Source organism: Pristiophorus japonicus, unplaced genomic scaffold (genome assembly GCF_044704955.1).
Source record: "Pristiophorus japonicus isolate sPriJap1 unplaced genomic scaffold, sPriJap1.hap1 HAP1_SCAFFOLD_607, whole genome shotgun sequence".
In the NCBI taxonomy this organism is placed as follows: domain Eukaryota; kingdom Metazoa; phylum Chordata; class Chondrichthyes; family Pristiophoridae; genus Pristiophorus; species Pristiophorus japonicus.
In genome coordinates, this window is record NW_027254517.1 from 299068 (window position 1) to 311373 (window position 12306).

Genomic DNA, 12306 nt, shown 5'->3' on the forward strand with positions numbered 1-12306 from the left:
ACACAGTGGGTGATGGGTGAGCGGGACTGGGTGTGAGTTAGGACATGGTCAGTGGGCACAGGGGGTGATGGGTGAGTGGGACTGGGTGTGAGTTCGGACACGGGGCACAGCGGGTGATGGGTGAGTGGGACTGGATGTGAGTTAGGACACGGGCACAGGGGGTGATGGGTGAATGGGACTGGGTGTGAGTTAGGACACGGGGCACAGGGGGTGATGGTTGAGTGGGACTGGGTGTGAGTTAGGACACGGGGCACAGGGGGTGATGGGTGAGTGGGACTAGGTGTGAGTTAGGACACGGGGCACAAGCGGTGATGGGTGAGCGGGACTGGGTGTGAGTTAGGACACAGGGCGGCAGGCACAGGGGGTGATGGGTGAACGGGACTGGGTGTGAGTTAGCATACGGGGCACAGGGGGTGATGGGTGAGTGGGACTGCGTGCGAGTTAGGACACGGGGCACGGGGATGATGGGTGAGTGGGACTGGGTGTGAGTTAGGATACGGGGCACAGTGGGTATTGGGTGAGCGGGACTGGGTGTGAGTTAGGACATGGGGCACAGGGGGTGATGGGTGAGTGGGACTGGGTGTGAGTTAGGATACGGGGCACAGTGGGTGATGGGTGAGCGGGACAGGGTGTGAGTTAGGACATGGGGCAGTGGGCACGGGGTGATGGGTGAGTGGGACTAGGTGTGAGTTAGGACACGGGGCACAGGGGGTGATGGGTGAGTGGGACTGGGTGTGAGTTAGGACACAGGGCACAGGGGGTGATGGGTGAGCGGGACTGGGTGTGAGTTCGGGCACGGGACACAGTGGGTGATGGGTGAGCGGGACTGGGTGTGAGTTAGGACATGGTCAGTGGGCACAGGGGGTGATGGGTGAGTGGGACTGGGTGTGAGTTCGGACACGGGGCACAGCGGGTGATGGGTGAGTGGGACTGGATGTGAGTTAGGACACGGGCACAGGGGGTGATGGGTGAATGGGACTGGGTGTGAGTTAGGACACGGGGCACAGGGGGTGATGGGTGAGTGGGACTGGGTGTGAGTTAGGACACGGGGCACAGGGGGTGATGGGTGAGTGGGACTAGGTGTGAGTTAGGACACGGGGCACAGGGGGTGATGGGTGAGTGGGACTGGGTGTGACTTAGGACACGGGGCACAGGGGGTGATGGGTGAGTGGGACTGGGTGTGAGTTAAGACACGGGGCACAGGGGGCGATGGGTGAGTGGGGCTGGGTGTGAGTTAGGACACGGGGCACAGGGGGTGATGGGTGAGTGGGACTGGGTGTGAGTTAGGACACGGGGCACAGGGGGTGATGGGTGAGTGGGACTGGGTGTGAGTTAGGACACGGGGCACAGGGGGTGATGGATGAGTGGGACTGGGTGTGAGTTAGGACACGGGGCACAGGGGGTGATGGGTGAGTGGGACTGGGTGTGAGTTAGGACACGGGGCACAGGGGGCGATGGGTGAGTGGGGCTGGGTGTGAGTTAGGACACGGGGCACAGGGGGTGATGGGTGAGTCGGACTGGGTGTGAGTTAGGACACGGGTCACAGGGGGTGATGGGTGAGTGGGACTGGGTGTGAGTTAGGACACGGGGCACAGGGGGTGATGGGTGAGTGGGACTGGGTGTGAGTTAGGACACGGGGCACAGGGGGCGATGGGTGAGTGGGACTGGGTGTGAGTTAGGACACGGGGCACAGGGGGTGATGGGTGAGTGGGACTGGGTGTGAGTTAGGACACGGGGCAGTGAGCACAGGGGGTGATGGGTGAGTGGGACTGGGTGTGAGTTAGGACAGGGGGCACAGGGGGTGATGGGTGAGTGGGACTGGGTGTGAGTTAGGACACGGGGCACAGGGGGTGATGGGTGAGTGGGGCTGGGTGTGAGTTAGGACACGGGGCACAGGGGGTGATGGGTGAGTGGGACTGGGTGTGAGTTAGGACACGGGGCACAGGGGGTGATGGGTGAGTGGGACTGGGTGTGACTTAGGACACGGGGCTGCCCAGTTTTGGAGGAGCTGATGGTTACACAGGTTGCAATTGCAGTGGACAATATTTCCAGTGTCACCCACATGGTGAGAAAGGTTGAAGAATGATTTCCTGTTGTGTAATTGCAGCAACCTGGATAATCACCTCTTTCATTTCCCTGTGGCCGATGAACCTGTGTGTGGTTTGATATTGAGTTTGATCTTCGTGTTGTTTACGCCGTGAATTCCCCTCGCTAATGAGAGGCGGCAGAATCTGTTGTGAGGAGCTGAAATAATGTGGATGGGCAGGAAGTGGTTGGATCCCAGAATTGTCCATGGCCATGGGAATTCCCCGGGTAGTTTCTGTGAATTGCTCAACCTATCTGCTCAAACATCACCTTGTTTATTTCCCCCTTTCGACAAAGTATAAAGACAATCCGGGGATAAGCTCTCAATCCTCCACAAGGACCCAACGCTCACAAGGTCTTCAAGCTCCACGATCCACCATGAAGTATCTGGCCATTGCTCTCCTGATGCTGCTCGCAGTACATCAGATGGAAGGTGAGTCTTGTGTCGCGAGGTCCCAGGCCTCAATACAGCTTGTTCCCCAGCGGGATCTGACCTTCGAGGTAGCCCACCGTCCCAATATCCCCCTCACCCCCCAGTCACCCTGGATCCAACATTGTGTCGGGTTTGATTGATGGGACAGTGTAGAAGGAGCTTTACTCTGTATCTAACCCCCTGTACTTGCCCTGGGAGTGTTTGATGGAACAGTGTAGATGGAGCCTTACTCTGTATCTAACCCCCTGTACCTGCCCTGGGAGTGTTTGATGGGACAGTGTAGAGGGAGCTTTACTCTGTATCTAACCCCCTGTACCTGCCCTGGGAGTGTTTGATGGGACAGTGTAGAGGGAGCTTTACTCTGTATCTAACCCCCTGTACCTGCCCTGGGAGTGTTTGATGGGACAGTGTAGAAGGAGCTTTACTCTGTATCTAACCCCCTGTACCTGCCCTGGGAGTGTTTGATGGGACAGGGTAGAAGGAGCTTTACTCTGTATCTAACCCCATGCTGGGAGGGAGCTCAGGGGCCTGTGTTAATTGTGATTTGTTGTTTTCTCTTTGTCAGGAACTCCTGTCATTAATTGTCAAGTGGATGGAGTCGATGGTTACTGCCAGTACGACTGCCCCGCCAGCGATATTCTCGTAGGCATTCAATGCTCCAATTTCTCAGTGTAAGGAAATACATTACATTACAGATTGAACCATTGTCGGGACAAAGAACGTGAACAGCTGTCTCAGTAACTCTCAGTGCACAGGATGGAGACATTCGGCCCCTCTCCCCGGGGGGGCCTAGACACTGCCCTCTCACCGGGGGGTGGGGCCTAGACACTGCCCTCTCCCCGGGGGGTGGGGCCTAGACACTGCCCTCTCCCCGGGGGGTGGGGCCTAGACACTGCCCTCTCCCCGGGGTTGGGGCCTAGACACTGCCCTCTCCCCGGGGGGTGGGGCCTAGACACTGCCCTCTCCCCGGGGGGTGGGGCCTAGACACTGCCCTCTCCCCGGGGGGTGGGGCCTAGACACTGCCCTCTCCCCGGGGGGTGGGGCCTAGACACTGCCCTCTCCCCGGGGGGTGGGGCCTAGACACTGCCCTCTCCCCGGGGGGTGGGGCCTAGACACTGCCCTCTCCCCGGGGGGTGGGGCCTAGACACTGCCCTCTCCCCGGGGGGTGGGGCCTAGACACTGCCCTCTCCCCGGGGGGTGGGGCCTAGACACTGCCCTCTCCCCGGGGGGTGGGGCCTAGACACTGCCCTCTCCCCGGGGGGTGGGGCCTAGACACTGCCCTCTCCCCGGGGGGTGGGAGGGGGGGGGCGGGGAGAGCCCAGACACTGCTCTTTCCCCGGGAGGGGGGGGGACTAGACACTGCCCTCTCCCCGGGACGGGGGGGGGACTAGAAACTGCCCTCTCCCCGGGAGGGTGCGGGGCGGGGGGCCTAGATACTGCCCTCTCCCCGGGAGGTGGGGGGGTGCCCAGACACTGCCCTCTCCCCGGGGGTGGGGGGGGAAGAGTGATTGTGACCCGGGCTCGGTTCTGTCTCCCCAGTGCCACCCTCCCCCTCAGTGCCCCCACAGCCCGTTCCTCATTGGCTGGGCTCTGGTGCAGACCGATTCAACCATGGGATGCAGTACACCTGGCATCCACAGACCAGCAGGGGGCGACACTACATGGTCAGCAGCGGCGGGCCCAGACACTGAGGCCCACTAGGGCACTGAGGCCAACTGAGTGAGAGAGATATATTGGGGGGAGAGAGAGAAAGAGACAGGGGGAGGGAGAGAGAGAGAGAGAGAGAGAGAGAGAGAGACTTAGGTAGAGAGAGAGACTGGGGGAGAGAGAGAGAGGGGAGGGGAACGAGGAGGGTGGGCGAGGGGACGGAGAGGATGGGGGAGAGTGGGGGAGGGGACAGGGAGGGTGGGGGAGGGGACGGGGAAGGTGGGGGAGGGGACGGGAGGGTGGGGGAGAGTGGGGGAGGGGACAGGTAGGGTGGGGGAGGGTGGGGGAGGGTGACAGGGATGGGGAGGGGACGGGGAGGGTGGGGAATGGATGGGGAGTGTGGGGGAGGGGACGGGGAGGGTGGGGGAGGGGACGGGGAGGTTGGGGGAGGGTGGGGGATGGGGAGGGACGGGGAGGGGACGGGGACAGTAGGGGAGGGGGACAGGGTGGGGGAGGGGACGGGGAGGGTGGGGGAGGGGACGGGGAGGGTGGGGGAGAGGGACAGGCAGGGTGGGGGTGGGGGACAGGGAGGGTGGGGGAGGGGGACGGGCAGGGTGGGGGAGGGGACGGGGAGGGAGAGTGAGGGTGGGATGGGGAACGGAGAGAGGGAAGGAAGGAGAATGAGGAAGAGTTGTCAGTGTGGGGTCACACACCGTTTCACACACCCCACAAACACCCTTTGGGACCGAGGGCAGTGGGGAAGCCTCCCTCAAACTGCTCCTTAACTCCATTTTCTCCCTTTGCAGCTGCTGTAAAATGAGCTAGGCCTCCGGCGATGGAGAGGAACGTGACTGAGCGACACTCCGAGACACACTGTGTCCACCTCTCCTCACTCTCACACTCAACAAGTGCCCAGCACTCGCCCAGGCTCCACTCATCCCTGCTCCCAAACACTCAATAAAGGATTGATCACCCTCCATCAAATCCTTGTCTTCTTACATAAGAACATAAGAACTAGGAGCAGGAGTGGGCCCTGTGTATGGGTGCCTCGGGAGCTGCATTGGGAGTCCTGGGATGTGATTGGATGTCACTGTAGACAGGGTTATTCAGTGTTTGTGGGACGGAGCAGAGAGAGGTGAGCAGGTTCTCAGTCTCCCCCGACTCGCTAACTCCAGCGGGACCCTATGACTGAGACACATTGGTAGCCAGGTACCTGCAAGGTGTCAGACCCTAGTGCTCAGTAACATGGCAGCTTCTGGCACTCACACACCGTTGTGGCTGGGGCTGGAAAGCCATGTACCCCCCCCCCAGAAACTGTGCACCTTCCCCAGAGAATCTGAGCAGGAAAAGGCTGCGGTATCCTTCCTAAAGCAACTATTGGTGGCCCACGTTAACGCTCCTGTTTGTCAGCTCTGGGAGAATGAGAGTGGATTGTGGGCTTTGGGACAGGAACATTCCTGCCTGTGCTGCCCGAATGTTTCCATACTCAGTATTCCCAGTTGAGCCGTGGAGTTTACTGTGGGGGCTATCACTGGCTTTTGGTCTGTCCCTTTGCCCCCGGGGTGCCAGCACAAGTGTGCCTGTACCTTTGAGGGACAACACTATGGGTGGGCCTGTTTGCCACAGGGTTTCCACAACAGCCCGTCTATTTCCATCAATGCATGGCCAATGGTCTGAGCTCATTCAGTCAAGTCCTTTGGTCTGGTGTGTGGGTGACTTGCTGATATTTTCAGCGAGTGAGTGGGACATGGGGCACTTGTTCCAGGAACGGTTAGAATTACACAGGCTCTCAGCTCTCAGGGAAACAGGCTGAGACAGGGCAGGAGGAGGTCCCGTTCCTGGGGCTGGCTCTTCGGCCGGGTGGGTGAGCACGCAATGGACCAGGCAAAGTGTAAAGCCAGCCCAATAACTACTGTGCCCTGGGTGTTGGGTGTGAGCGGATATTGTGAGCAATGCAGTGAGAATGATACAGCCCTGGGGTGGGGGGGTGTGGGAGTGGGGGGGAGGGCTGAGATTGCTGAGGGAAGGGAACGGAGCAGTGCCAGTGGGATGGGCACCATGGAGAAACATTGGGAGAGCTGAAAGGGGGAGCTGCAGGCAGCCCGTGCCCTGTGCGAGGGACATGTCTGTGGGAGGGGCAGCGACTGAGACGGCGGGTTATCTGGGAGAATAGGACGGGAATTGAGCAAGGGATTTTGGCAGAGGGCCAGTACAACCTTCACGGAATCAGAATTGGAAGTTACATTACACCGAATGTAAGGAAGGCAATAAGCTGGATCAGACCCTGGACAAGAATGGTCCTGATATTAAGGGGAATCACAACAGAAGGCGGGAGGCGTGAGCAATGGTGCTGAGGGTTTATAATACAGGAAGCTCCCTGGTTAACTGTGTTGGTTTGGTTAGCCCAGACCTGTCAGTGTGGATCAATAGTCAGGATCAATGAAAGATCAATACGGAGTGAAATCACTGTCTGGGGCCGCAGCATTTGTGGGAACAGCAAATCAGGACCATTCATTTACAGCACGAGGGCAAACATTTACAATGCTAAACAATAAAGTCCATTATCCACGGGAACAAAGTGGCCTTTGATGGCAGTGCTGGAAATAATATATGTGTAATGTGTGGATGGTGTGTAGTGGGACAAAGTCCCGGGGCGGGGGGGCGCGATGGAAACCTGCAGCTTGTTGTTGGGGGAACTGCCCTGGTGGGTAACTGATGGAGCCGGGGGCAATGCCCACTTACCCCCCACACAAACACTGTGTGCCCAGTCAGCAGGTGGCTGCAGGTGTACCCTGTGGACTGGATCACAACCAGATCACCCTGTCAGGGACAGTGTGTGACCAATCATGTCCCAGACAATAACCCCCTTATTCCGGGCCCACAAGCCACCAGTACTTCAGGGAGAACATTTCTCAGATACAATGAAAGCCCCAAGTGTGTGAGCCAGGTGGATGGGTGCATGGCTAGCCCCAGACCTAACTGGGTGAGCTCGGGCCGGGGGCACAGTCACTTGTCCCCACAATGTGGTGAACATGCAGCCCCTGTGTGCAGCTTTCAGGGGGAGGGGATTGCACGGAACGGTCCCGGGAAGGTAATTGTGGGACAGCATTTTCCCCCGGGATGTGTGTCCAGAGGGAAAGGTGAATATTATGGTTCCATCATACACCGGCAATACCTGCACCGTGACAACCTGACTTGGCCCATCACCCCGGTAACTTTCTGCATTACCCCAGTCCACACTGTGAGGCTGGGCCCACCGTTTGTTCAGCATTTATTCTCAGAGACAGCTCGATATCGCTGGACAAGGTGTTTAAAGTAGGTGGCACCATTTGGCCATGACTCTCACCTCCAGCACAACACTTGGGTAAAGTCCTTACTCTACAGTATGAAACCACATGAGGCACATTCTGGGGACAAGGTCACTCTGTGACCTTAACTCTTTATTCACAGGACTCCAAGTGATGACCCTGCGTGGGACCTCCCTTTTTATACCTGTGTGATCAGGTAAGGAGTGTCTCCCACAAGTTCACCCCTTGTGGTCAAGGTGTGAATCTAGGTTGAGAGTATACAGTAATACAGTGGTGTTACATTGTGGTTACATACATGACATCACCTCCCCCCCCAAAGTCTTATTGGGATCACAGGTTTGGTCTTTCAGGTGGTCTACGCTCCCTCGTGGAGCGCCGCAGTTGGGGCTCTGGTTGTTGGACACTGATGTGAGTGTCTGTCACCTGTGGTGATTCTGGCCTGTCCAGGCTGACCGCAGGGACTGTGCATTCTTCTGATTGTTCTTGTTGCTCGTTCACTGGCGGTGTTGTGAGCTCCATCTCATGGTCTTCTTCAGGTTCCTCCGTGTCCATGCTGAACCTTTTTTTTACTTGGTCCAGATGCTTACGGCATATCTGACCATTGTTGAGTTTTACCACGATGACCCTATTCCCCTCTTTGTCAATTACAGTACCTCGAGCCATTTGGGCCCCATGGCATGATTGAGGACGAATACAAGATAATTTATTTCTATACTTCTCTCCCTCGAATTACGGTCATGGTACTCGTTTTGTGACTTGCGCCTGCCCTCAACTATGTCGGTCAGGACTGGGTGAATGAGGGACAACCGAGTTTTGAGTGTCTGTTTCATTAGTAGCTCTGTGGGCGGGACCCCCGTGAGCGAGTGCGGGCGGGATCTATAGGCCAGCAGGAGATGCGATAGGCGGCATTGTAGGGAGGGTTCTTGAATCCTGAGCATACCTTGCTTAATGATTTGGACCATTGGAGGCCGGCTTGAACGGCGCAGTCCTGACGTGGTTGATGCCATTGCCCGACATAAACTCTCGGAATTCGTAGCTTGTGAAACATGGGCCATTATCACTAACCAGGATGTCCGGCAAACCATGGGTTGGTGGTGGCTAACGTGCATGAATTAAGAATGATGCACTCGATCCATTTCGAGTACGCATCTACCACAATAAGGACCATCTTTCCCATGAACAGGCCCGTGTAGTCAACATGAATGCGTGACCATAGCCTGGTGGGCCAGGGCCATGGGCTGAGCGGGGCCTCCCTGGGGGCATTACCCAGCTGGGCACACGTCGTGCACCTGTGAACACAATGTTCCAGGTCTGAATCAATTCCAGGCCACCAAACGTGTGACCGGGCAATGGCCTTCATCAGCACAATGCCTGGGTGCTTGCTGTGGAGTTCCGTGATGAATGCTTCCCTGCCCTTCTGGGGCATAACTACCCGGCTGCCCCATAGTAGCCAGTCGGCTTGGATGGAGAGCTCATCCATCCGTCTGTGAAATGGTCTGACCTCCTCAGGGCATGCTCCATGTGCGGGCACCCAATCCCCAGTCAGGACACATTTCTTAATCAGGGATAGAAGAGGATCTCTGTTGGTCCAGGTTTTGATCTGGTGGGCTGTGATGGGGGAGCCTGCGCTGTCAAAGGCATCGACAGCCATGACCATCTCGGCGCTTTGCTCCGCTGCCCCCTCAGTGGTGGCCAGTGGAAGCCTGCTGAGCGCGTCAGCGCAATTTTCAGTGCCGGGCTGGTGCCGGATAGAGTAGTCATAAGCAGCCAGCGTGAGAGCCTATCGCTGTATGCGAGCTGATGCATTGGCATTGACAGCCTTGCTGTCTGACAACAGGGATGTTAATGGCTTGTGGTCCGTCGCTAATTCAAACTTCCTACCGAAGAGGTACTGATGCATTTTTTTTACACCATAGACACATGCGAGCGCTTCCTTCTCGACCATCCCATATCCCCGTTCTGCTTGAGAGAGCGACCTGGAGGCATAAGCCACAGGTTGTAGTTGACCCTCAGCATTGCCCTGCTGCAATACGCACCCAACCCCATAGGACGATGCATCACACGTCAGAACCAATTTTTACAGGGGTCGTACAGGGTCAACAATTTGTTTGAACAAAGTAGGTTTCGCGCCCGATCAAAAGCCCGTTCCTGACAGTCCCCCCAAAACCAATCACAACCCTTACGCAGGAGCATGTGTAGCGGCTCCAACAACATGCTCAAGTTCGGCAGAAAGTTCCCGAAATAGTTCAACAGTCCCAGGAATGAACGCAGCTCCGATGTGTTGCCGGGCCTGGGTGCTCGTCGAATCGCCTCTGTTTTGGATTCGGTGGGCCGAATCCCATCTGCAGCAACCCTCCTGCCCAGAAACTCAACCTCAGGAGCTAAGAACACACATTTAGACTTCTTGAGTCGCAGGCCTACCCGGTTCAGTCAGCGTAGTACCTCCTCCAGGTTGTGGAGGTGTTCTTCGATGTCTTGACCCGTGATAAGGATGTCGTCCTGGAATACGATCGTTCCAGGAATGGATTTAAGCAGGCTTTCCATGTTACTTTGTAAAATCGTGGCCGCTGATTGAATGCCAAACGGGCACCTGTTATAAACGAACAGTCCCTTGTGCGTGGTGATGGTGGTCAGTAGTTTGGATTCGTCGGCCAGTTCCTGGGTCATATAGGCTGAAGTGAGGTCCAACTTGGTGAACAGCTTGTCGCCTACAAGCGTGGCGAAGAGGTCCTCCGCTCTCGGGAGCGGGTATTGGTCTTGTAGGGCCACCCGATTGATGGTGGTCTTGTAGTCGCCGCAGATCCTGACAGAGCCATCCGCTTTTAGGACGGGAACGATGGGGCTCGCCCAGTCGCTGAATTCAACAGGCGAGATGATGTCCTCTCTCAACAGCTGGTCCAATTCACTCTCGATCTTTTCCCGGCACCGCTCTGGCTTTGTGGTGCACTGGCCTGGCGTCCGGGGTGATGTGTATTACTACTTTAGTGCCTTTGAAAGTCCCGAATGGTTGGAATAGTGACTCGAATTGTTGTAGCACTTGTGAGCACGAACTTCGCTCCACAGATGACATTGCGTGAACATCCCCCCATTTCCAGTTCATCTTGGCTAACCAGCTCCTCCCCAACAATGCGGACCCATTGCCCGGGACAATCCAGAGCGTCAAGTGATTCACTAGCCCATTGTGTGTGACAGCCAACATTGCACTGCCTAGCACCGGAATGATTTATTTAGTGTAAGTCCGTAATAGTGTCTCAACGCATGCTAATTTGGGTCTACTAGCTTTAAATGACCATAGCTTCTCAAATTGCTGAACGCCCATGAGTGACTGGCTAGCCCCCGTGTCCAGCTCCATGTGTACTGGGATACCGTTCAATAAAACCCTCATCACCATTGGTGGCGTTTTGGTTTATGAACTGTGAATATTCACCACATGGACCCACTGAACCTCGGCGTCCATCGATTTGCCCCAAAAGTCATCCTGCCTCACAGAACCCTCTTCTGGTCCATCCGCCTCATATATTAGTCTGGTTTCAGACTTTCTGCACATTCCAGCTGAGATTGCAGTTCCTGCAGACAAACTGTTGAAATCTGCAAGATCTAGCTGAGTGTTTCCCCGATACCTCCAGCATGAGTTAAAGTTTCCATTGTTGGGAACAAAGGGACTAATATATGAGGCGGATGGACCAGAAGAGGGTTCTTTGAGGCAGGATAACTTTTGGGGCAAATCGATGGACGCCGAGGTTCAGTGGGTCCATGTGGCGAATATTCACAGTTCATACACCAAAACGCCACCAATGATGATGAGGGTTTTATTAAACGGTATCCCAGTACACATGGAGCTGGACACTGGGACCAGCCAGTCACTCATGGGCATTCAGCAATTTGAGAAGCTATGGCCACTTAAAGCCAGTAGACCCAAATTAGCACGTGTTGAGACACTATTACGGACTTACACTAAATAAATCAGGAATTCCATGCTGACTGTCCCTTTGACTGCTCTTAAGTATCCTATTAGTGGGTATCAATGGCCCCATCCCGGGCCGCATTGTCCACTGTGATGGCGTGAATGTCCGTTCAGCCTGCCATTGTCTCTGTTGAAGTCCTGCTCTGGGGTCTATTGCTGCCTGGGGAGTGTCGGACTGCCCCTGCCTGCCTGCGGGGCTCTGAGTAGCATTGATGATGTTGACTCCCTGATCCATCGCCGCGTTAGAGACAGAATTGCGCGTATATTATTTTCGTCTCTTCCTCCCCCGCCATGAAAGTTTGAGCCATCAACGCCGCCCCTTCCAAGGTCAAATCCTTGGTCTCAATTAATTCGCTGAAAATTCCCACATGACCGATACCCTCGATAAAGAAGTCCCTTAGTATCTCCCCCCTGCAGGCGTCTGTGAACTTACAGAGGTTGGCCAAACGCCGGAGGTCCGCTACGAAGTCCGGTATGCTCTGTCCTTCACGACGTCGGTGGGTGTAGAATCTGTGTCGGGTGTATGTATGCTGTTCGCCGGTTTGAGGTGCTCCCCGATCAATTTGCTAAGTTCTTCAAAGGTTTTGCCCGGTGGCTTTTCGGGGGCCAGTAAGTCCTTGATGAGTGCGTAAGTCTTTGGCCCGCAGCTGGTCAGGAGATGAGCCCTTCGCTTGTCGGCCGCTGCATCCCCCAGCCAGTCTTTCGTAACAAAGCTCTGCTGAAGCCTCTCGACAAAATCGTCCCAGTCTTCCCCAACACAGTACCGTTCCTCTGTGTACCGGTGGCCATTCTCGTCGCCAATGTAAAGTCCTTACTCCACAGCATGAAACCACACGAGGCACATTCTGGGGACACGGCCACTCTGTGAC

At 56.2% G+C, this 12306-nt stretch overlaps 1 long non-coding RNA gene across 1 annotated transcript; it reads left to right on the forward strand.

The window, feature by feature from the left end:
* The first annotated feature begins 2399 nt into the window (after window positions 1-2399).
* Window positions 2400-5149, forward strand: LOC139255438 (uncharacterized). Its single transcript, XR_011592046.1, has 3 exons — window positions 2400-2518; window positions 3084-3189; window positions 4972-5149. It is a non-coding gene; the product is annotated as an uncharacterized lncRNA (long non-coding RNA).
* The last annotated feature ends 7157 nt before the right edge of the window (window positions 5150-12306 follow it).